This window comes from Macrosteles quadrilineatus, unplaced genomic scaffold (genome assembly GCF_028750875.1).
Source record: "Macrosteles quadrilineatus isolate MER2022 unplaced genomic scaffold, UCM_ALF_1.0 Scaffold_3__2_contigs__length_128488019, whole genome shotgun sequence".
NCBI classification, from domain to species: domain Eukaryota; kingdom Metazoa; phylum Arthropoda; class Insecta; order Hemiptera; family Cicadellidae; genus Macrosteles; species Macrosteles quadrilineatus.
The window spans coordinates 56,544,071-56,571,372 of record NW_026542596.1 but is presented as its reverse complement, the minus strand read 5'-3'; the positions used below and the strand labels follow the sequence as shown (position 1 = coordinate 56,571,372).

General features: G+C 33.7%; 1 protein-coding gene and 1 non-coding gene across 4 annotated transcripts in view; one reads left to right on the top strand and one right to left on the bottom strand.

Annotated features, from left to right (window-relative positions):
- Nucleotides 1-7,104: 7,104 nt before the first annotated feature.
- On the bottom strand, nt 7,105-7,176 carry Trnad-guc (transfer RNA aspartic acid (anticodon GUC)). The gene has a single exon. It is a non-coding gene; the product is annotated as a tRNA-Asp (tRNA).
- A 4,495-nt stretch (nt 7,177-11,671) lies between these two features.
- Nucleotides 11,672-27,302, top strand: part of LOC128989779 (spondin-1-like) — a 75,940-nt gene continuing 60,309 nt past the window's right edge. For 2 of the 3 annotated variants that reach the window (XM_054411823.1, XM_054411822.1), the window contains exon 1: nt 11,672-11,807. The gene's annotated coding sequence lies outside the window, so the exon portion shown is untranslated. The remainder of the gene's footprint in view (nt 11,808-27,302) is intronic. The other variant, XM_054411824.1, reaches the window with a different exon arrangement.

Below are 27,302 nucleotides of genomic sequence, written 5' to 3'. Positions count from 1 at the left end.
AGGTTTCTGTTCTAATTTTCGTGTTAACTTCTTAATTATATAAAGTTATTTTGGTGTGACAGTGCTGCAAGATTCGGTTTTAGGGCCGATCTTATTTCTTGTTATGTCAGTTGAATGATCTCTGTCAAATTGTACAACTTCCTCAACGTTGTTTTAACCTATACTGTCAATAAAGATTATTTGCACACATTGGACACATTTAATTGCTAATAAAACAGTAGACAAATAAGTTGTCATGTGGAAGTGACAAAAGGATTTGTAATACGTGAGGCAAAACACACAAAGAACTATTTTATTCCTCAAAAAATAGGCTGTCATGTCCAGTTACAAGGACGTAGTCAGGACAAATTTTCGGGGGGGGGATCTGGTTAGTGGCTGTTGTATCGAGGGCCCCCGTTTGGTTGGAAAGAAAGAAGGGGGGTCTGGGGGTCCTCCGCCAGGAAAGTTTTATATTTTTAAAGTTGTTTGGTGACTTTAAGAAGTTTTTTACGCCTAAAACTGTGTCCAATTCTCCAAAATCTCCCATTTCACCCTTTGTTTGTTATGGGCAAGTAGACATTTAAGAAATAAAATTATGACAATTGCATTAATGAATTTCAAAACATAAGACTATGGCCATATCCTCCTGCTGGAACCTGGAAAGGAACTCTTGCTGACTTTCTAAATCCATTTTTAACCTCTATAACTGTGTCCAAAAACCTCCCAGTACCCCTTGTTATTCGTTATGAACAAGTAGACATTTTAAAAACTAAAGTATGACGATTGTCTCTTATATTAATACGTGAGGGCTGTTTTTTGTGAACAGTACTCCTCCCTTATTTGTGGACCAATTTCAACATTTAAGGTCAAAATATTCGGCCCAATTCGTAGTTTTGCATTTAAGGTTTTAGAATTTAAATATTCCTACCCTTAAGGGCGTGAGACCCTTTCAAAGGTCAGGGTTTACCATAAGAATTACATTGAACAAATTAAAAAAAAGCTAATAAAAATAAACTCACCAGTTTCTTGGGAGTAAATATTAATGTTTGTAATATTTAGGAGGCTATAATCTAAACAGTTAATCAGTTTTGTTGGAAGAACAGAGAATTTCTTGAGTTTGAAGAAGAAATATTGAAAACAGGATGAGGTTAAGAGGAAATCTTATTCGTATGAGAAGAGTAGAATGTAAAAGAGAGGTCTGGTCTAACAGTAAGAAATCCAGATACACACTCACTTGGAGAGATGAATAATTTTTACCAGTTCTTCTATGCAACTTAATTTGCGAGTAAAAAAATCATGAAGAATAAACAAATCATGTTTTCAATCACAGTGGTAAAGAAAACCTACTTATATGTCAGATCAAATAAATATGCAAGAAATGTTCACTGGTAAACAGCTAAGTCGGGAGAAATTGGTACAAAACACTAAATAATAAGGCCGGCTTCTAAAAAATAATGAAATATTTTTACAATAAGTGTTTATTGTATAGCTTTCTTAACCCATTATTAATAGAGTAAGTATTTAAATTAGTTACATAAGCTTTGAGTCTTTTAAACTTGAGGCATGTAGAACCAAAAGCAGGTAGTCACCCGAACCAAATTTTCTAGGAGAAGCCTGAAAACTGTGTCATATACTTGCCAGCAAACAATATACATCCCACAATTAGCAATACCATAGAAATAACATACTCCCTTAGGCAATACGTACATACATAAACTATGCTAATGTTTACAAGTAATCCTATCAGCTGGACTCGGTTAAAAACCTAAAAAGTTCACAAATTCGACAGAATTCAGCAATTTACATCAGCACAATCTGTTGGTGGCTTAATTCATTACGTCAATTTCGATTTAAAAACTGGTGACATATTTAAAATGTGGATGAAATGTCTAAATCTATCAATAATCAAAGGATAAACTTTCTAACATGAATGTATTAGTCCTGTAGATTCAAGAGTGGGCAGCTACCGCAATAGTGACAGTGGAATTTAACTTCTATAATTTAAATATAAATCGTTCTAGTATGTGTACATAGGTTGTTACTAAAAATGTTGATAAGTTCTGCGCATTAAAAAGTACACATTACATATATGAAGGAACCATAAGTATCATCAATTTCAGACAGCAGCAGACAGCTCACTGTAACAGCTGGGGCCCATTTCATAATAAACTACAAGTTACAAGTTACAACTTGTAACTTGTAATTTCCATTAGATTTGCATTGGGCGATCAGCTGATTTACTAAAAATATTAGTTTGTACTTTATTATGAAACTAGCTGTACCCGCGGGCTTTGCCCCGCTTAACTTCATAAAGTATTCGCATGGCTCAATCACGTCCTGGTTGAAGTTCGTTCGCTACGCTCACTCACCTTCAGGTTGGAAATCGTTCGCTGCGCTCACATGTTTTCAGGTTAGCTCGTTCGCTACGCTTACTCGCCTCCAGGTTGATGTTCGTTCGCTACGCTCACTCACCTTTTGGTTGCAAATTAGCGGTTGTCATAAATTGTTTGCTAAAGGTTTTTATGTTTTAATATTTAACATTGGAGAATTTAAACGTTGTTGACTGCACAGGTGTGCTGCGATTGGGGTTTAATACATTTGGACTTAGTTCTTCATGACTAATGCTAATACAGAATGTTGTGATTATTCAAACCTACAAAACAGTTGGTGAAAGTAAACATCTGCTTTTAAATTATATTTATTTGTAAATATTGTAGATCAAAAAGTCTGACATTGGCCCACTTAAAACCCTCTGGGGCAGAGCCCTTTTGACGGATCTGCACCAAACTTCACTCGAACCATCCTTGAAAGATGCTTAATAATGCCTGAAAGTTTCATTACAATCTGTCGAGCGGTTTCGGAGTCCATAACGTATATACACACACACACGCATACATACATACATACATAGTTCCTCTTTTATAGATACTAGTGGTCGTCCTGTGGTCGAAACTCGACCAAAAATAATTAATGTACAGACTTCTCTATTTTCTCCCCACACTGTTAATAAAACATGTGATTGGAATTTCTTCCCTTTGTTTTGATTTTCTGTTTACATTTTGTTGTTATTTCGTCACCATCATGGCAACCCATATGGTCCATGTTAATTTTTGAAGTTTTCAAATTCATTTTTTGTGCTTATTTGTTAGCCTATTTTAATTTTTAAAGGCATTCTGCACATCTACAGGAAAATATCTTTCCAACAGTATGCGTAGATTTTCCCTGCGATGCACACGAGCTGAGAAAAAAGGTTTTAAAGAAACATGCTTGCCTATTAATATATAGACGAGAGGTCGTCCAGTGGTCGAAACTCGACCAAAAATATGTAATGTACTCACTTCTCTATTTTCACCCCACACTGTAAATAAAACATGTGATTGGAGTTTCTTCCATTTGTTTTGATTTCCTGTTTATATTTCGTTGTTATTTTGTCACCAGCATGGCAACGCATAAGATCCATGTTAATTTTTTCAAATCTTTAAACTCATTTTTTGTGCTTATCTTTGAGCCTATTTAAATTTATAAAGGGATTCTGCACACCTACAGGAAAATAGCTTTCTAACGGTATGCGTAGATTTTCCCTACGATGCACACGAGCTGAGAAAAAAGGTTTTAAAGAAACATGCTTGCCTATTAATATATAGATAGATAGATAGATATAGATGGGCCCCTGGTGGGAGGAGCTGTATTCTGATTGGCTACAATGGAGATACCTGTTGTTGGTTTGAACTGTCAATGGATTTACCTTTATTTGATTCTAACAGCAGTTTTCAACAGAAAAAAGGTCTGGATATATATTTTTCCTGCACTAACCATTTGGATAGGCTTGTAGATCTGTTTCCAATGTATTATAAACACCTGCCACCTCAATTTCGACAAAAATTGGACATAGGCTACCTGCTTTTGGAACTATATGCCTCACTTATCGAAATCGAAAATTATAGTCGGGACCACGTAAGTTTGCAGTTGGCGGCAGCCAATCACAAGACAAGGCTAGTGCAACCATAGATAAAAGGAGTATAGACATCTTTTAATCTATGGTGCAACGTTGCCACATCGCATTAATAAAATATGCTAAGCAATATTTTCAAATCAGCTGGTATTATTAGATTTGGCAACACCTCACGGTTCCCATTGGTTCATTCAAACCCATATGGTAAATAGGCTCCTCTCTCAACTGCAAACTTATGTGGTCCCGACAGTAGGAATGTTATTACTGTACTGCAGTTTTAAATAACGCCTGTATAATATTGGTACTTGACAATTTCTCGATTTTTAGCTCCCATTGAAGATGACTGTAATTTTTTTAATAACTCCTGTATAATACCGGTACTTGACAATTGGTCGATTTCGAGCAACAGACTAGTATTCATAAATTTCAAAACATACTGTAGGCTACGTCAATCATATATTGGTACTTTCCTGTTAAAGGGAACATTCATTATTATCATTCAATCATTCATCATTTGTATCATATGTAGGCCTACAACTAAATTTTGAGATTTCGGGGGGGGGGGTTGACCCCCTAAAGCTATGGTTCCACAGGATGCGGAATCTCCGCCATGCGGTGCGTAATTTTTCGCAGCGGAAAATTACGCAGCGAAAAATCAGAGGGGCGGTTCTACAGACTGCGAAAAAATCGTTGCGGAGATTCAATCCTGTCCAAACTAGCGACGAGTATGCATAGAAAGAGGAAAGCCCTTTTGGCTTTGATGCTATATGATGACATTGATGATGATGTTGTCGATCTTTTATCTTTGTTAGTGTCAAGTCACAGTGACCGAAGTGACATATTTAAGAATCGGGACTGTGAAGGGGCGTATAACATTCTGGTTCGTAATCATTTAGTTGACAACGAAACTATAAGTACTTCCGTGTGTCAAAAGACCAATTTTTCTTTTTGGTTGATCTCATCAAAGATGACTTACCCACCAACGCTACTAATCGAGACAAACAACCATTGAATGCCGAGATGAAACTAGCGGTAACACTAAGGTATGCACCAATATTTAATATTTTTGCTATTTATTTAACGAAACTTAAGGGGTTTCAACCACGATCAGATCCCGTTCAACACTTGATACCCAAACATCGCAGGATAATTGTTCGTCAGGTCTACCATTTTCGACAGTTTATGTTAGATGTATTATAATAATTTATTTAAGCAGTTAGTTTGTTGAAAGTTGGTGTTGCGGTTATAGGTATTACTTTATAATTGGCTCAAATTTTGTGTATAGGTAAACGTGACCTAAACAAACCATTACAGTACTTTTATCATTGAATGTATTCTGGTGTGATTGTGTGCATACGTCTTCGCTAATTTTTCAGAAACCCACTGACATGCGATTTCCACATCATGTTGAGACACCAACTCGACAAGTTCTTCCTCTTCAGTCGAAGAAAAACGTTCATCCATAACTCTTTTTACAGCACAAGACATAATGAAACTGCACGGTTACAATATTTGATGGCTCTTCTCCGCTGGCGGAATCCGCACTGCTACTGCTCTCAGACCAGTATGATTTCTCCGCCATGCGGAACGGAAATTTCGGGATGCGGAATCGCAAGTCAGTGGAACCGCACACATGGGAACTCCATTAAACCAGTGTCGTTTTAATTCCGCAGCGGAAAAAATCGCACCGCACGGCGGAGATTCCGCATCCTGTGGAACCAGGCCTTAACCCCCCCCCTGGTTACGGCCTTAATTGTCCAGTTAGATTGCTCAATATTCCATTAAAATGCAAATCATAACAACTTGACTTTTCCATGATAACAAAAATTTATACCATGGTACAAAAGTTATACACTTAATAATTTTTTGTTTGTTAACTAACTTACATGATGTTTTCGATACACAATGCTCGGTTTCATTCTGTGACGGATATGGGATTATTATTAATTTTATCGGGAAATTCTCATCAAATATCTGAAGTGTCGCAAAATATTTTTAGAATATTATTGCAATTCTATAAAAATAAAAAAAAACTCCTATGGTAAAAATACCCCCGCCGCAGCAAACCTGCAGACTAAGCGAATTTCCATTTGACTGATTGGATTTACACTGAAATGTCTACTTAAAAATATAACATTTATTCTTGATTTAAATAGAATTAGTTTAACAAGTACTTAGGTTTGCTGCATCAGGGAGGGTAAAACTGTGTTTTTTTTTTGTAAAATGTGAATAGTTAGTAAGAAATAAAAACATTTTCCAAATTTGATCAAAATATGTTCACAAACAAGCAAACTACAACAGTTTACTTATTCTCCATAAGAATAACATGGGAATTTTAAATGTACAATTTTTTGGTATTTTCTCCGTAACCATTAGGCGCATAATAACGCTTCAATATACTAAATTATTTGTTTTTTTAAGCTCTACAAAATGGTTTGGAAAGAAATTGCTAAATTTTATGTTTTTTTGGGTCAAAAATGGGAAAACCCTATTTTTACCCCATAAAACCCCCCGTAAACCCCCGTTCCCATGGTCCGATCATGCTGGATCGCGAACTCGTTCGAATAAACGTACATTTACACGTTTGTACCAAATTTCATCAAAATCGGATCATTTTTGCTCGAGTTATCGTGCTGACGGACACATATATATATATATATATAAATATATATATATATATATATATATATATATATATATATGAATTTGAACGGATGGTGTTTTTGGCCTCTAGGGACCTCAAAACGAAAAAAAAATCGGTCCCGCGTCCAGGTCTTACCATGAGTACTACGGTAATAGCTTATTCCCTATATGGGAAATTCGCTAATAGGCTACTTTATGAGTAGTTTTAGGCCTACTCTTAAAGTTTTTTTTTTTAGTGTTTTACAAGTGGTAAATGTTCATAAGTATTAAATACAATTATTATTCGCTGGACTATAAACCCCGTATGTTATTATGATAATGTGGACAAATACCTAATAAAATAAAATATAAATTATGCTCTTATATACCAATATGTGTTAATTAAATGATTATAAACCCTAGTTTTGTATCAAGCTTTTGATGGAAACTGGTCCTTGTGAAAATATGTTGTGAATAGCGTATGTTCGATAAAAATCGTGACAACCATTATAAAAATTCATGTTGGCATTTTACTGTGACCAAAAAGAATCCTCCCCGGCCGGGAATCGAACCCGGGTCTCCCGCGTGACAGGCGGGGATACTGACCACTATACTACCGAGGACTTATGAAAATACGAGTTTGACTACAATTTGGGATGCACAAACGTCCTGTAATGTCTTAATTACATGCTAATTTAATTAACCTTTATTCATAACTCTTAAATATTCAAAATTATTCGATTTTTAAGCTCTAGACCCATACAGTGGCTGAAATAAAAACTGGGCAAATATGAAAACCCCATTACATCCCTAATTCCAGTTGCCATGCTGTGTTCCTGTTTATATACAAATTTAACGAATAGGGGTTTTGGCATCTGTTTGACATCAAAACAAACATTATTTTTGTCCAGGTTCTAGGTCTTTACCATAGATTAAACATACTCACCCTTTTTAATCTATGGTCTTACCGTGCCACCTATGATACTAGCCTCTTCCCCATGGTAGAAATTCGATAAATTGAGAAATATCTATCTATATATTAATAGGCAAGCATGTTTCTTTAAAACCTTTTTTCTCAGCTCGTGTGCATCGTAGGGAAAATCTACGCATACCGTTGGAAAGCTATTTTCCTGTAGGTGTGCAGAATCCCTTTATAAATTTAAATAGGCTCAAAGATAAGCACAAAAAATGAGTTTAAAAATTTGAAAAAATTAACATGGATCTTATGCGTTGCTATGCTGGTTACGAAATAACAACGAAATATAAACAGAAAATCAAAACAAATGGAGGAAACTCCAATCACATGTTTTATTTACAGTGTGGGGTGAAAATAGATAAGTGAGTACATTACATATTTTTGGTCGAGTTTCGACCACTGGACGACCTCTCGTATTTATTAAATAATGTTTGTTTGCGAGAGATAAGTAGTTTTATGATTAGTAAGTCATTATTTAAAACTTCAATATATATTTAAAAAAGCTTTTGTTTAGAGACTGGTTTTGACTTATTGCTTAAAGACTGTTTTGTTTTGATGAGTTATTTTCAGTGTGTTTTAATTGTTTATGTAGACAAAGTGAGTTTGTTGTTTGGATTAGTAAAGAACACATAAGCTCATCTTGTTGTCGAATTAGATGCTATATTTTCTCATTCCTGAATTTCATTTCGTCCGTGATATCTCAACTAAGGGAATATTGCGTACAGTGACGACGGCAAAATCCACGAAAAACTCCTATATTTTTGGAAAACGAAAATGCAGCTATGGTTCTTTGGAATGCGGAATCTCCGCCGTGTGGTGCGAAATTTTCCGCTGCGGAATTACAACGTCACTGGTTTATTTTGCACTGTAATTTGATTACCTATCAACAAATCATTATCATAATAAAATGCATAGCATTTACCAAAAAAACTTATTGTATTATATTTGTAAGTTTGTTAAACGCATTACACTTATCACGTGTGTTTGTAATATGTATTATATGTTAAATTCAAATTGTATTCATATGTAGGCCTGTTTATTATTTATTTTTCCACTAATTGTGACGTGATACGGCATTCCACACATTGCTAGTTTGCCTTGTATTCACGGTAGTAGGTTATCTGTCGTTCTAGAATCACAAGGTTGGTATTTTCATGATAAACAATTCTGTAACAAAATCCATAATCTGAGTTAATTTTGTTACAGTTTCGATTCCTTAACAACGGAATATTATGAAAGGAAAAACTGTAAATGTTGCTAGGTAGTCATACTTGAACTTTTTACCAGTACGCTTGACGTTTTGAAAAAAATGTGTTTTCAAGCTACTTGAAACTAAGATTAGATTTTTATTTTTAATTTGGAAATCAATCCTACGTTTTTATTCGCAAGTTTCCATCAGACTTGTGTATAGGACAAGGTGGCTTTTTTAAAGTGTATTTCTTCTGAATAAAATTTTTTTTAAATTATATTGACCAATAGTTGTTTGAAGGAAGGCTCGTATTTTAAAATTTCTACGCGTGTCGTTAACACTATTTACAGTACTTTACCTACGATAGTGTTTTAATTACTAAAAATCACTACTCATAGCTTTTAAGAGACGTTATGTTTTCGTTTATAACCTCTCCTTGCCACTGAAAGTGATGCAACGAAACATTGTACCAAACACTTATTGCCCCACTCAACAATTAAATTGGCCTGAACAGCTGATTAGTTTAAGTTCAAATCATTACAATTTTATTTCTTCTTTCTCAATCCTTAAACCTCATTGGTCCGTTACCCGTGTTGTTATGAGTAAAACCATAGACAAAAAGAATTGAAATAATTCTTTTTGTCTATGGTAAAACTATGCTGTTATGAGAAACTTATCAATTCTAAGAACTGAACTACTTTAGGCTACTTTAGAAAAAGTCGTGGTTACAAAAAATTTGATGTTACTGCTCAGTGCTCAGTGTTCATAGTCTGGTAGTATAAGCATAGTATAAGCAACGAGTTAAGTAGGCTTGTGATTTTTACCCTCAATTACGAGAACTAAGTTAATAAGTTAAAGTAAACTCCCACTAAAATTACAAAACATAAACGTATAAAATGAATCAGTTTCAAAACTAGGTAATACGTCTTTTTTTAATTGTCCAAAGTCAATGGTATAGCGAAGTTTGTTATTATACAATATGCAATAATTTGAGATTATATAAAAACTGTTTCTTATGGAAACACCCTTTTTTATTAATCATGACAAACTGTCGCTGAATATTTTATGTATTATATATTTATTTATCCAAACGATAGCTTGGACAATCGTCAATCAATTAAAGAAACAACTTTAGAATTAAATAGCTTTCCAATATCAACAATATTCTATTTAATATGTTAATAGGTTCGTTTTCATCCACAGATGGTGAAATATTATAGATAACTTATAAAGTGAAATTTTTGCTGTGACTGGTCATTTATTTTAAAAAGGTGTGGAAAATATGTACATTTTAGCTTTGAAAAGGATAAATAATTATTAATAAACATTACGCACTCTAAACATTGCACATCAAACACATAAAATGAAATTAAATGTGTTTATTGCCCTTTGAATTTTGGCAAATTATTGACAATGTCATAAAACAGCTAAAATTTTAGTAAAGTCAGTTAATAAATACAAAATAGCTAACTAGACAAAATGAGACATGTTACAATACATATTTTAAATATTATGATTGTATAATCTTATTCCTTATAAAAATTCGTGGCATTTAGAATAATGGAAGTGATTTAACCCCATAACCAACAAAATCCAATAGTAGGCTACTTTGGTCAATTTGCTAACTCTATTAAAAAATTAATACCAGGCATTAAAAAAAAAAAACATTTAGAGAATAGAAGGAGTTGTTCAGAAGCCATTTGTAGAATTTAGTTTTTAAAGTATTTTCAGGTTATTTTCGTATTAAATGTATTAGCTTGTTGTATATTTTCAATGAGATACAATATGGCTTTTAAGAGTTTTAGACAGTCTGAAAAAATCTATGTAGCAACGTTTTTATTCCTTGTATTATGAACATGAGAATTTTGTTTGATTAAGTTATGATTTTCAAAATGTATAATACACAGTCAAATAAATAAACGTTAATTACTGTTAATTTGTAGCTGAAAAATCATGCTTTATGAATCATGATTTTATAAAAGAATGAAAAGCCTTTTTGTAGTGTCCAAAGTCATTGCTTCAACTCATATAGAAGAGGGGACGCAATTTTAACAGTGTTATTGAAAGTAACAATACTAATGTAGAACTAAAATCTTGGTTAAGACAAATCTAAGAATCTGAATGTACATAATAGAATCCGAATTTCTTAACAGATAAAACAACTTATAGAATTAACAAAAAGAATCAATGTTTAAGAGTGCAGACTGATTTAATAGTTTTTTTTAAACGTTCTCGACACCAAGACTGATTACAGAAACAATATAATTGTACATAACTTTTGTCAGTCCGAAAGTGAGTAAATATTGTATTGTGTTGTACAATTAAATACAATTAGTAAGTTTTTCAATAGACTGAAGACGGACAAAATTTATTATATTATTCATGATTCAATCGAATGGAGATCATTAACTAATCTCATTGACCCATCCTGGAATAGCCTGCACTGTATGTGCATAAGATTGAAATGCTATCATGTTCTACAATCCAGAATATTCTAGAATAGAACAATCATTCAAGTTTAGTTCAATTTAAATGCATTACTGGTACAAACGCATGGGGGCCCAAGCAATATACCCCGTTAATGACAAATATTTCTATTATGTATCTTTACAAATTGTTGTATATTGAGTCAAGTTGTGGAAATAATTTAATGGTTAATGAGATTTTTATGTTTTCCATTGCTTTACTAAGCAACTTTTTCTAAAGCACTTCTTACTAGATCGCCCAGCGTATTTTACTGGTGCATTTCAAACTCCACAAATGCACCCTTGGGACCTCTCTTGCAATACGTAAACTTAACTCTCCAATTAGATATGACGTGGTATCCTGTTTACAACAATTAAACAAATTGACCTTCGGACCATGTGTTCAATTAATTCGTCTGCAATCCAAAGTTGGTGTCAACAATTCCAATGTTAGTGTTGTTAGTTCCGACACTCGCCGACGAAGCGCCACTGTCAAGTGCCAGACTTGGCAAGTTTCATTTTCAGTGATTCCCTTACCTTAGTTCAGTGAGGTTCGTTTTAGTGCAGTTCGGTAAAGAACGTGTTTTGCGCTCAAGGGCACAAATTAACCAAAAAGTCATTAAGGTATTTGATTTTTTTAAATTAACATACATATAAATTTAAATTATATTTAAATAGTTTTACATTTAAAATTACAGTATTACATTTGAGGACACACATAAATTATAAGTACTTTGGATTCATGTTTGTTAGTTGACGAAAAGATATTTATTAGTCTTGTAAATCTTTGCTGAATATTGTCCTGTAAAAAATAATACTAGCCCAGTATTTCATTAAAATAGGACATGTGTCGGTTGTTTTAGTTTTAAATATTAAAATACATTTTCTGGCAGTATCGTGATAAACTGCTTTGGTCAGTTGATCTGTTAAGTCTAAAATAAATAGTGAATATTTTTATGCTATACAAATTTAGTTATTAAAAACTAGGTGCAACCCGTCGAAATCGACGGTTACTTACAAGCTCACGCTAATTCATCTAACTGCAATAAATTGAGTGAAATGTTACAAATTTTGAGCATTTAGCATTGTTTAATGAGTAATTGTTTGAGTGTAGAAACAATAATGACTAAATGGCGTCAGTTACAAAATATGGTTGATCATTCAATGAAAAAATTATTTCCCATGCCGTAAGTTATTAGATTTATTATTATGTTAAATGGTTTCTCTTCGTTTGTAACCATTAAACAGTATTAAAATCGTATTGGTGGGTCTTTTGTGGTAAACACTTGTACAATTTCATCAGTGTAATGAAGATCAAATCCATGTTTTTTTACATATGTTGGTTATATGAATTAAATTCATAATATTAAAATACATTATCTAGAAATATCGTGATAAACTGCTTTGGTCATCATAACATTGGTCTTCGTCACATTTACAAGAGTACCTCAAGGTACTAATAGTGCACTTAATACGTAATTCATAATTAAAAACAATTAATGCATACACAAGCACGCAAAGATTAGTTTTAATTTGAATGCTCAGGAAACTCATCACACATAAAATAAACTGTATCAGCAATCTGACACATACTTTCTCCCATTAGCTAGTGAACAACCTTTATGGGTGGGAGTAATTGTGATATTATATAGGGAACATGTCGTAAATTGCAATAAATTTTGAACCGCAACTGCTTCAGCAATGGGGGGTTGCAATATTTTTTTAGAATTATAAGGACCATAAATCATTAATTTTAATCAAATTGGCTTTTTTCCTAAATTCAGATTTTTTATGGGAATATAACATAATTTAAAATAAATTTTGAACCGTAATTTTTACGGAAATGGTATTTGTATAATTTTGATAAGCATTTAAAGGACTATAAAATACAAAATTTTAATCAAAATCGTGTTCTGTATTTTTTTTACCCAGATTTTCCGTTATTTTATGGGGTAAATTTATTATGAGAAAATCACAATTAAAAATCTAAATAAAAAAAGTGCCTGGATACCATGGATTTGTGACTACGCTCTAAATTTCACAATCGGACAACAGGTGTGGTCTGTAGTTCTGTACACATTCACACATACAGACACACGCATATCTATCACTTCGAACCCCCTTTTTTGGGCTCAGGGGGACGTGTTGTTTTTATAAATCCACGAGGAGGACCTAAAACAGATATATCTATTCAAAACTCAAACTCGAAAATTTCTACGAATACAATACTTTCTCCATATACTATAGGGGGAGAAAGTAATTATGTGCTGAAAAAAATAAAAGTCAACAGCTGTCGATGAGATAGATTGGGCACATTTACAGTACTTATAATAACTAAACCTTTTTGAATATTGTTAGGATCTCCTTATTCAATGGTCTTAAAAAATAGTCCTCGAAAAATAAACAGTCGATCTTACTCAGTAAAAAAGTACTCTCATGCACTCAAAACTTAGCTACACATACTTTCTATATACTTATATACCGTACACATGTCGTTTGTACACATACGGAGTGTTAACACCCATTTAGTTTAACACAATTAAACAGTTAGTTGTTATTTATGATAAAAAAACAAATATTATGTTTTATAAGAGGTTTAATGTGAGTTACTGCATCAAACATTAGTTTAGATTAAATATAATTAAGTCCTACTCGATATACTGGAGTAAGGTTATCGGTCAGTGTCACTGGTTTTGATAAATGAGGACTTGACAGTTTGAAAACGAAATATGGCTTGGGATGGTTCATCGTCCTGTACTTCATATTGCATTGTAGTTGTATTGTTTTAAATAAATCTGTAACTAATTTACCTTTAACCTTTTAATAACGTAGTAGACATCCCATGCATATGGCTGGCTCCTTTTCAAATTAGAAAATAGTTGAAGCTCTCACCTACTGTGCTACTGTAAAAAATCCATGTCTCTTACTTTTTAATATTCTTTGGCCTGGCTAAACGTTGCCACATACGCCTCACAATTAAAAATATTGTTCCACAATGGGGTTATTCTATACACGTTTCTACACGTCATTGGCCACGATCATGTGAAGAATGAAATACATTCGAAAATTACGTCACTTTCTAAGCGATTATATATGTGATCAAACTTGAAACTTAAACACCGAGCAATTTTTAGTACAATATCCATCGCCGACTCTCGTATCCGTAATCTTTTCACCTCTTTTCTGTTCTTGCACAATCTGCATTCTACTAATGTAATTAATATATTCGTTGCGAAGATAATAAACGGAACAAAATTAGTACATTTGTTTTCTTGGCTAGTGCACAGAAATACCACATAGTGAAAAACTAGCAGAGTACCCGTCCTTCGTAGGGATTGGCATATAAGTATAAAATGCTTAGTACAGTTACTCAACCTTTGCGTTTGCAATGGGGGAGGACACAGTATGATAAAATTTGCTTCTTTAAATTTAGAGTATGCTATAGTATTACACTTTTACCATAGCCATAACTTTATACCACTGCACCTAAACAATAGAAAAAAATAAATTGTTAAAGATTCATAAAACATCACAAATTATTTGTGAAATTAAAAACATGAACAAAACTGTAACCAGGCGGTTCTCATTGCGTATCACAGTTTTTGTTGCTGCTTAATTCAAATTAGCTGTTTTCATAAATTAAAAAAATAATAATGCTGCACCCTGTTGGTGAATCTTATAACTTTTAATGCTTTTGCATACCATAGAACCAACCTTTTTAGTTGCAACAGCTGACTAAACTCTTTAATTACATTTAAATATGAGTACTCATGTTAACATGGGAAACACCGGAGCCACTGGGGCGGAGCCCGAAACGATTTTTGAGATAAGAATATGCTTATATGTTAATCGGAAATGTGAGCTATCATCATCCCAAATTTCAGCCCAATTCGTCCAGTAGTTAAAGCGTGATTGAACTTCAAACAAACAAACAAACAAACACACAAACTTTCACATTTATAATATTAGTAAGATAAAAGTACAAATGCATTATTTGATTTTCAATATAGTACTACAAATACATAATACTAATGTCTTATGCAACGATCGCGTAAAGATAGTGTTAACGACACGAGCAGAAAATTTAAGGTACGAGCCTTGGCGAGTGCCTTAAAAACTTCTACAAAACTTTACCTACGGCCGTTTTTTTAAAAATTAATCACTACTCATAACTTCTAAGAGAGGTTGTGTTTTCGTCTGTAACCTCGGGACCGCGTCTCGTTGTCCCTCCGTCTAGTTGTACCTACGTCTACTTGTACCTCGAGGCCTAGGGACAACTAGTCGTCCCAACAACTAGACGTAGGTACAAGTAGACGGTGGCACACCTGACTAGTTGTACCTGCAGATTTTTAGGAGGTACAACTAGACGCAGGTACAAGTAGACGTAGGTACAACTAGACGTGTATCCCACCGACAAGTAGTATCACCTAGCTTGTACGGATGCGACCAGTTGTCCCTACGACTAGTGGTCCCTACGACTAGTGGTCCCTACGTCTAGTTGTACCTACGTCTAGTTGTACCTACGACTAGTTGTATTTTGCGTCCTTACGGACTAGTTGTATCTATCCTTCAATTCGTTACCCTGTTTAATTGATAACTGCACGAGTACATTTTAATAATACCCTTAATTAAATCAGAAACTGCTGTGTTCCGAGTCAATTGAGTATGATTGGCAAATATTTGTCACCGCACTACGATGTTTTAGTAGTTTTACATACGTTAATTTGAGGCTGAAAGCTACGCATTGCTGTCCAGGGTCGAAATGGCAGCTATAGTTGTAATTAAAATTTTCCAGCCCTAGTACCGAACATCGCTTATTACATTTATATATATTATTAAATATACAAGCAGTATATCCTTAATGAATTGCAATAGACCGCTGCCTAGCAATTATGTATTAATATTTTTGCTGATTCCTTTAAATATTGTTTCACATAACCTTAAAGTATTTGTATTGATTAGAGTGCATTTCTTATAGTTTACAATGGATTTCCCAGTGAACAATGAACAATGAAGTGTACAATGAAGTTGAGGTCCAGTGGTTGAAAACTCGACCAAAAATATGCAATGTACAGACTTCTCTATTTAACATACACAGTAAATAATACATGTGATTGGAATTTTTTCTATTTCAAACAAACTAGAGAAGCTAGTTAAACTATATAAACTAAATTTGATACTGAGCTAGGTATGTGTACACTGGCTATGTAGTCTGCAACTAAACTAATATTGTAATATTGTTCGTAACTAATACCATTCAAAAACACTTCATTATTCACTAAATTACTTGTTTTTGTAAACTCTGAATTTATTTATTTAAGATAATTGAAACATTACAGTTTTTTTTTCTCTCAATCCTTGAACCTCGTTGTTCCGTTACTAGCGTTGCAGAGTAAAAAAACAATGATGTAAATTGAGTATTTTCAATTCTAAGAACTGAAAAGGGTATTTAACAATTCCGTAGGTAAGATAAAATTGCAATTTAAGTGTTGAAAATATACTTACTTGCAAAAATGAAACTATTATAAAAAAACTATTTTTTTGTTATAAAAAAACTATTATAGGCATATTCCTGACGGGCAATCTTTGTATATTAAACAAACCAATATTATTACACCCTCCTTTATTTTTTCGTTCACCCTTCTTTCTTTCATTTCATGTTGAACCAAGTAACAATATTAAAGTTTTTTACTTGAATTTATATACAAGATGTACAACCTATTCAGGTCGAAATAACGGAATAACAACGATGTTAGATTTTGCCAGAATGATTAGCCAATGACGGACAAGAAGTGTAGTTAAGACCAGATGTTGGTAGTTTTTGCGAGTCAGTGCATTAGTTTGGGTTCTAGAGGGCAAAAACATGACCAAAGCCTTGTCGTTGACGACTCGCGACTTATCTCCTTTGTAAGATGATTGTCAAGTTTAAATCTGCAACACATCAAAATTGCATTGTAATAGCTGGAGTGTACAATAATTAACAGGACGTTAATGCACATTCTCGGTGAATAATGAATCTGCTAAAAATATAGGATAAAACATATACAGTTCTGTAAGCATGTGTAACTACCCTGGCCATCTGCTGATCTGCCCACGCCTAGACCAGTCTTGCACATTAGATGATCTTTTACATGCGAATGACAAAGCCTAATTAGCTAATTTTTGGAAAAGCGAAGTCTGATTTCCGGACACGGAAAGTAAGAAAGTAGCATGTGTAAAAAATATTGTGAACGACGGAAGCTGCTTTACCGATAGACTTTGCAACGGAGTGAGGAAGTAGAAGGAAATAATGTGGTTATTTAAATCTGCTGAAGAAAGCATAACCCACCAAGAAACTAAACTCAATAGTACCAAAATACACCTTGAAGATTTAAAATCCTTCTGAAAACAGTTATTAGGACAGTTCTGTCCGGTTCCAGCAGAGGATTTTTGTGTACTATTTTTTTATTTGTAATTTAACAAACTTTTGAAATTATTGTAAAGAATACCATCTATTTATAACTAATCAACGTCTGACCAAAAAACCTTTTTCAGCTTTGGCACACCAAAACTTTACCCTATCATCTTTCCATAAACAGGTTGTACAATAGGAATATATTTCTACCTGCACTATTAAAGGCAATGGCTTCTTAGTGGTATAAGCCTATCTTTGGTTTAGTTATACTAGCTGCTTGTAAGGGATACGATCAATAAAGCTTTCTCCAATTTAATATAGTAACTAGGAATTAATGAATGCAAACAGCTCAAGTTTTCTCTTTTCTACTCTTGAGAAAAAAAAAGATACACATGGAAATCCTTTCGTTCATGGGATTTAGCTACAAAGAGTTTTATTGACTTGAGTGGTATGTCTATGATAGCTACGTTCATTAATATACTTATGTGTAAAATCTTAACTCAGAAACTCAGTGTTTTGCGCAATGACACAAAAGAAACAGATACACAAATGGAAATGACATCTGCTATACAGCTGATAAGCTAAAACTAAAGGGGAAGGATTTCTTTACAGCTGTTCATTATTTTATTATGATTGTTTATGATTTAAATTTACAGTTTTGTCTTGTGTTTACATTGTCAATCAAATGAACTCGTTATTTGAATCTATTATTTTATTAAAACACAACGACGCCTATTTTAAAATAATAGATAAAATCAAATACATCCTATATTTTCTAAAGGTGTAGATTTTCAACTTAAGGCCGAAGTAGCATTTCAAAGTGAAAAAGTTTAAACAAGAGAGGTTAACCGTTTGCTGATTAAAGAGCTTTCTCTCTGGATTCAAGAGTTGGATGAAAAGAGGTGCAAATGCCACAAATTGCTTCGGTTGAAAAAGCTAATGAGGTGAATTTGCGTAGTCTACGTTTCAACCTTTGCATAATCTAAGACTGATAGAAGTTTGAATACTCCTAGTGCATCGTATACAATATTCTAGGGCTAAATAGTTATTTGTGTAACTAGTGGGCAAAGTAGCACATTGCTCCACACAAGAGAAATGTTTACGCACAAGCTGTAGGCGAGTGTAGAAAGTTTCTCGAGTGCAGCAAAGTCAATTCGCACTCGTGTTAAACATTATATTTGTCCTAAAGTTGTCCTAAAGTATAAAGCATATAAATAATTAGTCTTTCAAACACTGTACAAAACGATTTAGGTTAGGTTAAATCAAAACATTAAACGAAATGGGGAAACCCTGCACCAGCTGATCGTAGTAGTAATATCTTTATAAGGGTTGCCAACCTATTTCCAAGCGTACACGGATTACGAGCATAATAGTATGTAAAGTATAGATAAACTACAGTAAAACCCCATGACCAGTATACTAAACAATGTTTTGGTTGTTGGATTCAGCGAGAAGATCTAGACCTATTTTAAACAACGCCTTTCAAATTTAGTTTTTAAATACCGGTTACATTTTAAAGCGCTACTATTGACTGAATAATCCTATTTTTCAGGGTAAATTTTATAGTTTGCGATTCAATCTTGATAGTATCAAAAAATAAACTATGAAGGAAGGATACATTGTAATTGTACTATATATAAAAGATATCTTCAAAAGAAGGCTTATCTTAGAGGATAATAGGAGGAGAAGATAGTACGAGACAGGATGATGGGAAGAAGAGTGCGTGAGATTGTTAGGAAGAAGAGAAATGACCAAGACGTTCCGTGGCAGGATGACTGATGCAGCCGCTGTGAAGCTTTTATCAAATCCTTATAATTGTAGGCTGTCTGCGATGAAAACAGAGTCGTTTACTAAAAGTGATCATTTTGAAAAGGATTTTATCTACGACCATTTTTAAACTAGCCGTTTCAGTTCAGTTCTTAGAATTGAGAAGATTCACTTAACAGCATCGTTGTTGTTTTACTTGACAACACGAGTTACGGACCTATGAGGTTCAAGGATTGAGAGAATAGTAGTTTACGCAACTATCGCATAAAGATAGTGTTAATGACACGTGTAGAAAATTTAAAGTACGAGCCTTTGTGAGTGCCCTAAAAACTTCTACGAGTGTCGTTAAGGCCGGGGCCACACGTGGCGGATTGTCCGCGCGGCTTATGATCGTACGATCATAAGCCGTGCGATGATGTCCCGGCCACACGGAGCGGATGAACCGCTTCCGGTTGAGGTTTCCCAGCCTACCTACTGAGATTCTCATGGTTTAATTCACTCGTTCTAGTTGTAGTCATGGAAGAAACACGTATGTTAGTTTGTGCATTAGAAGCGTGTGGTGAGCTAGAGCCTAAGGCAAACTGAAATCATTGGGTCCATCATTTCATAACCGATAAACCATTTGTGTTCCAAACCTTTTACGAGCACATGCGAAACCATAGTTCGGAGTTTTTTTTGTGTTACTATCGCATGTAGATAGCATCGTTTGACGAGCTACTTCAATTGCTTTGACCGCATATAACTAAGGAAGATATACTCATGAGAAATGTACAACATGAGAAATCCCACATTGTCTTTAACAAGTTCTATTGATTTGTCTGTATCAAACATTTTACACCTATAAACCGAAACGCACAAGCACAAACTAAAAAAAAAAAAAACAACTAAAAATGCTTGAAAATGAGCTCCAACCGCGCGGACAATCCGCATCGTGTGGCCACTCTCATAAGACTACGTGTGTCATCCCCTCCAACGCGGCTTATGATCGCGCGGACAATCCGCGACATGGCGCGGACAATCCGCCCTGGCGGCTTAGGATCGCCCCGTGTGGCCACTCTCATTTGATTCAATGTGTTGTCGGACCACGCGGATCATCCGCGTGGTCCGTCCGCGCGGATGATCCGCGTCGTGTGGCCCCGGCCTAACACTATTTACGCGAGTTGCGTACACTACTTTGCCTACGACAGTGTTTTAATTACTAAAAATCACTACTCATAACGTTTAAGAGAGGTTATGTTTTTGTTTATAACCTCTCATTGCCACTGACATTGATGCAACGAAAAATTGTACCAAACAGTAATTGCAACAATCAACAATTATTGGCCGGAACAGCTGATTAGTTGATGTTGGAATCATCATCACAATTTTACTTCTCCTCTTTTAATACTTGAACCTCATTGGTTCGTTACCATAGTTTACTTTATGTTAAACTATGCTGTTAAGTAAAACTTATGAAATCTAAGAACTGAACTAAAACGGCTACTTTAAAAAACTGTTGTAGGTTTTTTATCTACGACCGTTTTTTAAACAAGAAGTTTCTGTTAAGTTTTTTAAATTGAAAAGATCATTGTTGTTTTTAACAACTCGAGTAACGGACCGATGAGGTTCAAGGATTGAGAGAAAATAAGTAACATTGTACCACTTCGAACGTCATCAGGTGTTAAGGCCAATTTAATTGATTATACAATGAGTGAGTGGTTAGGACAATAAGTCGTTGCACCACAATCAGTGGCAATGAGATGTTATAAACGGAAACACAACCTCTCTAGAAAGTTATGAGTAGTGATTTTCTGTAATTAAGTTTGTAGGTAAAGTAGTGTACGCAAAACGCGTATTTAGCTTGAACGACACTAGAAGTTTTAAAGGCCCTTACCATGGTTCGTACCTTAAACCTTCTCCTCTTGTCTTAGAGACTATTTTTACTCGACAGTTTTTACAAAGCTGTGTGTGTTTCTATAAACGAATCTTTTTTACAACTCCCTTATCCAGCATGGTATAGGTTTAGGGAGTGGTGGATATAATATTACACAAATTTAAAATTACTCATACCTGTCGAATCATTATAATTGTAGGAGATAAGATGTAAACCAGAGTCACGTTTTGAGAAAACTGTCGATCCAGAATATCTATGTTTCCGTTAAGCTCTGTATCCAACTTATCACCGTTCCCTCTGTCAAAAACTTTAAGGGGGGGAGTGGAGATAATCATTCTATAATTAAAATCACTTACACTTTACACTATAAATTATACTAATTCTTATAAATTATTTTTGTGGCATGATGGAAAATATAAAACTAAAGTGTATGAAAAGCTAAAAAATATACACAAATAATCATATACTTCTAATTTACTATTAATGTTTTAAGTTTTTTTTAGGGGGTCTGTTTTCTTATTTTACATTCTTATTTGATACGGAGTAAGGAAGTAACTCTTATTTATTCATGGATTAGTTTTGTGATTGATATAAATATATAAATATACTTAGCAGAAATAACAAAAATACCAATTCAAAAAGTCCATTTGATCTTTAAAAAATTATAACAAGGGGGCAAATTGTGAATATTATCTATCTATTTGTATGAGTAAGTTAAATAAATTATACAATCTATACTATTATAAAGAAGAGGTGGTGTCTGTGTGTGTGTGTGTGTGTGTGTGTGTGAGTGTGTGTTTGTATGAGCTAATCTCAAAAACTACTGAACCTACTGGGCTCAAACTGCACACACATGAAGCTACAGTTCCGAGGATACATATAGAACTATTCCCGCTTCGATATTGTCCTAGGGCTCTGCCCCGTGGGCATACAAAAATTTGAGGTGAGAGATTTAAAAGTAAATATTGATTGATGGTATCCATGGTAACAAAGAACAAACCTACAAAGTTTAAAAATGTAAACAAGCAGAACTAACAACTGTCAAATGAATTTTGATTTCTCAATTCCACACAGCTGGTTCAAACATATTAAATACTGCACGAATATTAGAACAGAGAGGGTAAGGATTATAAATTTAAAATAATGATGTCACTAGCCCGAATGTAAACATTATTTAACATCACCTAAATGGAGCTGTCAAACCATATGTTAATGTAATTTCATTAGTGTATGATTCTTTCAGTTACTTCATTTGTTTATGTTTATGATCTATTATACTGAGTTTGTACTAATATTTGTGAAATGCTGTAATAATATTTTACAGGGAATAATTCGTTGTAAAATAAATCATTAAAGAAATAATTAAGATTCTATAATCATTGCCAGGCCATTATCCTGAGTTTTATGAGGTTTATTTTTTTGATTTATTTCTGTGTAAACAGCAATATAATCCCCCTGCTGCAGCAAGTCTATAGACTGAGTGTTATGTTAGCCTTATGAGTATTCATATTAAGGGAATAAAAGAATTTTGTCAGCCGTTTCAACTGTACAAGTTGGTTCTATGATATTAAATAGCATTAAAAGTAAGGCTTACCAACAGGGTGCAGCAATATTATGTTTTTTGCATTTATTACAACAGGCTAATTTGAACCAACTAGCAACAAAAGGTTGTGGTACACAATGAGAACTTTACTTTTTCCATGGTTTAGGTGCAGTTGTGTGCCACACTATAGGATACCGTATAAATTTAAGACCAAATTTCCTTAAACCGTTTCCTCTCCCGTAACTGCAATAAGCGTTTTATACTTCTATGCCAACCCCGTACGAAGGACGGGTACTCTGCTAGTAAATGTATAAAAAGGTAAAATGGAAATGAAGATTAAACTGCTTGGCTGGCGTATAATCAGAGCTAAATGACTTTTGAATAACTCCGTATTTCCATAATGATGTCAAAAGTCTGCTGAACAACATCACAAATGTTACATATTTCGTTTGTTGCCAGCGATCGTTTTAGACGTAAAATTTACAACTCTTATTTTGAGGTTAACTCTTAAGATTGCCATGAGTGTTTCAATCACAAGTCAAATAACCTGTTTAATACTTAAGCACTATTTAAGCTGAAGAATTGAAATAAAATGGAACCAGAGTGAATACATGAATTAAGCGTATAAATAATAAATAGGCCTACTAATATTCCACTCATTGGTTTTAATTGAATCGTTGATGTCTAACTCTTATTGACATCTATACATAGTATCCATACCTATGGACATGCATATGCATAACTATATACTAACTCACTGACGTCCCTAGATACATGTTAATATTAATACAGTATAATGACATATTGACAGGTGTTAGAATATCAATGAAGAATATAACCTCACCTAACCTAATTAAATAAATCTTTGTATAGATTATGTGTAATGGTATTTATATATGTCTTACTATACAAATTTACGTCGAGATATAGCTATTGATACAACAAATAATACCTACATAGGCTTGTGATACATTTTGATGTATGACGTCTAGTGACTTAATAATATACATTATTACTTTATATAGGTACGAGTATTTGAATCTTTAATTTATTTCAATTACCATTCCTTACCAGAGTTTTCATTGTACATACCATTCCGAATTAAACTATAAACTATTTTGACAAAATTAACCTTAGACAAAAAATACAGACTTGGCTATACTAATTACAATTAGAACCTACGTAACGGTTTAGGGATTGCATCAATAGACGCCACACTCTAAGTTACAAGGGCGCTCTCTAAGCTCCTGACCTCAAGGTATTACAAGGGTTTCCGCCAATCCATAGATTAACCCACCCTCTTATCCCTACACGCGTTCCCGGTCCATTTATAGTAAATTTAGTAGACAGTAAATACTTGTACCGTAAAATGTATAATGAAGTTAACATTGCACTAATACTTTAAAAATATTATAGTTGTATTTGAGGGATTATTGTGGTAAATTCCATCATGATAATCAAAAATGAAGTTTATACGGCATTTTGGGATCTGAAAACTACCCGTGCCCATTTTCGTACCCTCTTCTTTACTTTCTCTCCCTATACATAGTCCGTTTGTCTGTGTGGGTGTGTACGGAGCTAAAGACCACACCCTGTAGCCCGATTTTGATTAAATTTGGTATGTAGGTACTAATCCATGGTGTCTCCAGGTTTTTTTTTCATTTTTTAAAATTTAGATTTTTAATGGGGATTTCCGAATAAAAACCCATAAATTAACGGAAAATTGGATTTATAAAAAATAGCCCGAATGATTTTGATAACAATTTAGTATGTAATTGTCTTTTAAATTTTGAACAAAATGGTACAAGTTTTATTTCTGTAATAATTACGGTTCCAAAGTCATTGTAATTTTTGTTATTTTTTTATGGAAAAAAACTGGTTTCGATTAACGTTAGTATATTATGGTACTTTAAATTTTGAACAAAATTGTACAAATCCCATTTCCGTAATAATTACAGTTTAAAAGTTATTGTAACTTAAGTCATTTTCTTGTAAAATAACCCTTAAAACAAAATAAATCTGATTTTTTAGAAAAAAACCTCTTTTGATTAAAACTAATTTGTTATGGTCCTTATAGTTTTAAACAAAAAAGTGCAACCCCCATTCCTGTAAAAATTATGGTCCAATAGTTAATGCAACTTTTGTGATTTTATGTATACCATCGTTACTCTCATCGCTTACCCATGATAAAGGTTGTTGACAAGCTTATGGGAAAAAGTATGTGTCAGATTGCTGGTACCGTTAATTTTGTTTGTACGTTGTTCTTACTAATACAGTGTTCTGTGTGGTTTTCCTCTAATCTTGTTATGATTTAGTTATTATCTCACCTGCGAACAGGATCTGATCAGATTCCAGATCTCAAAGCGCCATAAAAACTTGTTTTCTATGAATCATGGAATATATTCGCAATAATCCCTCAAATTACAACATAAACCATTAAATATATAGTTGTATATTTAACGATATAACCCATACACCAAACATGAACTTCCTACAATAATACAGTTGCTTCACCTAAAAACTTTACTAAGACAGAAGCAAACTATCTGTGAAAATTTAATATCAAAGCAAGTTGGGTGTAGGATGGAGCGGATGATGTAAAATGTATTTTGATTTGTAAATCAAAATTGGTTTAGACCAATTGTTTCTGAAGACAATACCATAAGAGGAAGATGACCTTGTTATTTTATTCTTCATAACTAAAATTCATTGTGTAGCCCCTGAACTGTTGATTAGACTAATATTTAAGGTACATACGTTTACGTCCACAGTTCAAAAATGTATGGTCATACATTCATACATTTATGATATGTGGAGGTAAAGGTATGTACCTTAAATATTATTCTTCACAACTTTTGTACCTAATGGATCTTTAGTACAAGAATACAGAAATGTGTCTGACTGAGTTGATTATGCAAGAACAAAAAGATTCTGAACAAATTAAAGGTCAGGAGGCGACGGATAAGAGTGTCGGCGATTGATAGGCTATATTTCTTTATTGCTGGGAAGCTGTTAAGTTACATCACTTGACAACTTAAATTTACACAACAACTAGAACAAATACAAATTCGAGCGTAATTGCTGAACATGATTGCACAGTGACAGTAGTAGAATGGGGTGAGTTATCTGTGTTTTTAATGACTAGAGATCAACTGTTACTTTAGCTAGGGTGATTTATTAAAAGACTAGTGGGCAGCTCGGTTAAGTTTCGAAAATGTTAAAAATCCACTTACTTTTCTCAAGAAAGAACCAGTAACTTAAAGACACTCCTTTAATCTATCCTATCTATGAACAGGATAAGTTTCATGCGGGCGCCCATTGTTGGTGAAATCCTTCTCTGCTTCAAATTTGTTTTGGAAGATAAGACACACATAAAATAATTTCATTTAACACATACAAAAATACAGGAAGTTAATAAAATATACACAAGAACAACAGATGGCCTAAAGAAAATTAAGGAAAATAATTTAGAAATTGTTTCTTCTACGACTGCTCAGTTAGGTTAAATTGCTTGGTTACATTTTTGTCTTGAAATAGTTTTCTCAGCTTTGCCAAGAGATTTAATCCTTCCTTTGATCTGATTCACGTTCTCACATTTAAAACTTGACCTTTCCGATCATAAAATAAACCTTTGAAAGAGACAAGAAACTTGAATTGTAATATCTTATTGCACAAAGAAGAAATAGTTGTTATAATACAAGAAGAATTCCTAAAGTTCTCGTTTCGTTTTGATGATATTTTTTACATCATACTACACAGAAACAGGTACTTTTCCATCCGTATTGATTGGCTGGAAAGTTGCCCTTTACCATGCCTAAACAAGGAAAGTAACGTTAAGTACTTTTACCGTGCACTTAGTCAGCTGATGAAATGAACTGCAACGGCCTATTTTATTTTCTGTTACATAAAAGTATTATAATTTATGTTGTGTCCTAAATAAATTGGGTTATGTGTTTAAAATGTACCAATTATTTTCTGTATAGTATGATGTAAAGTATCGTACGTTACTCACCCGGTAAGATTTAACGTACTTACACGAAAATCCCGCATTCGACTACGTCTCACTAAATAACAGATTTTAACACTCAGTGACAGAATTAGGATCCCAGTTCAATCATGTGAGTGTAGAACCAATATTAAGATAGTTAGTTAGTACTAGTTAGCTCGATATGAACCAATACCAACTTAGGTTTGGGATTTGCACCTGAATACGTAAAGTCAAGACCAATTTTCTGCAAAAAGTCTTATTTTTACATATTTATGTGAGGTTTTTAGCCTGGAACTGTTTTTCATTACTTTAGGCTTTAGGCCTAGAGGGTTGCACCATTATCACATCGATAATACTTATATTGGTGGAATTTGAACTCGGGACTTCTGGGACCGAAGCCCTGCGCTTTAAGACTAGCCAAGCTCTCTCTTCCCTATATAATTGCATCATACCACTTACGTCACCGGTATATAAATTGCGTTTTCCTACAGTCACCCGACACAGTTAGCTTCCTTGCACAGATTATCGTACAGAAAGCCTTACTTTGGCGCACA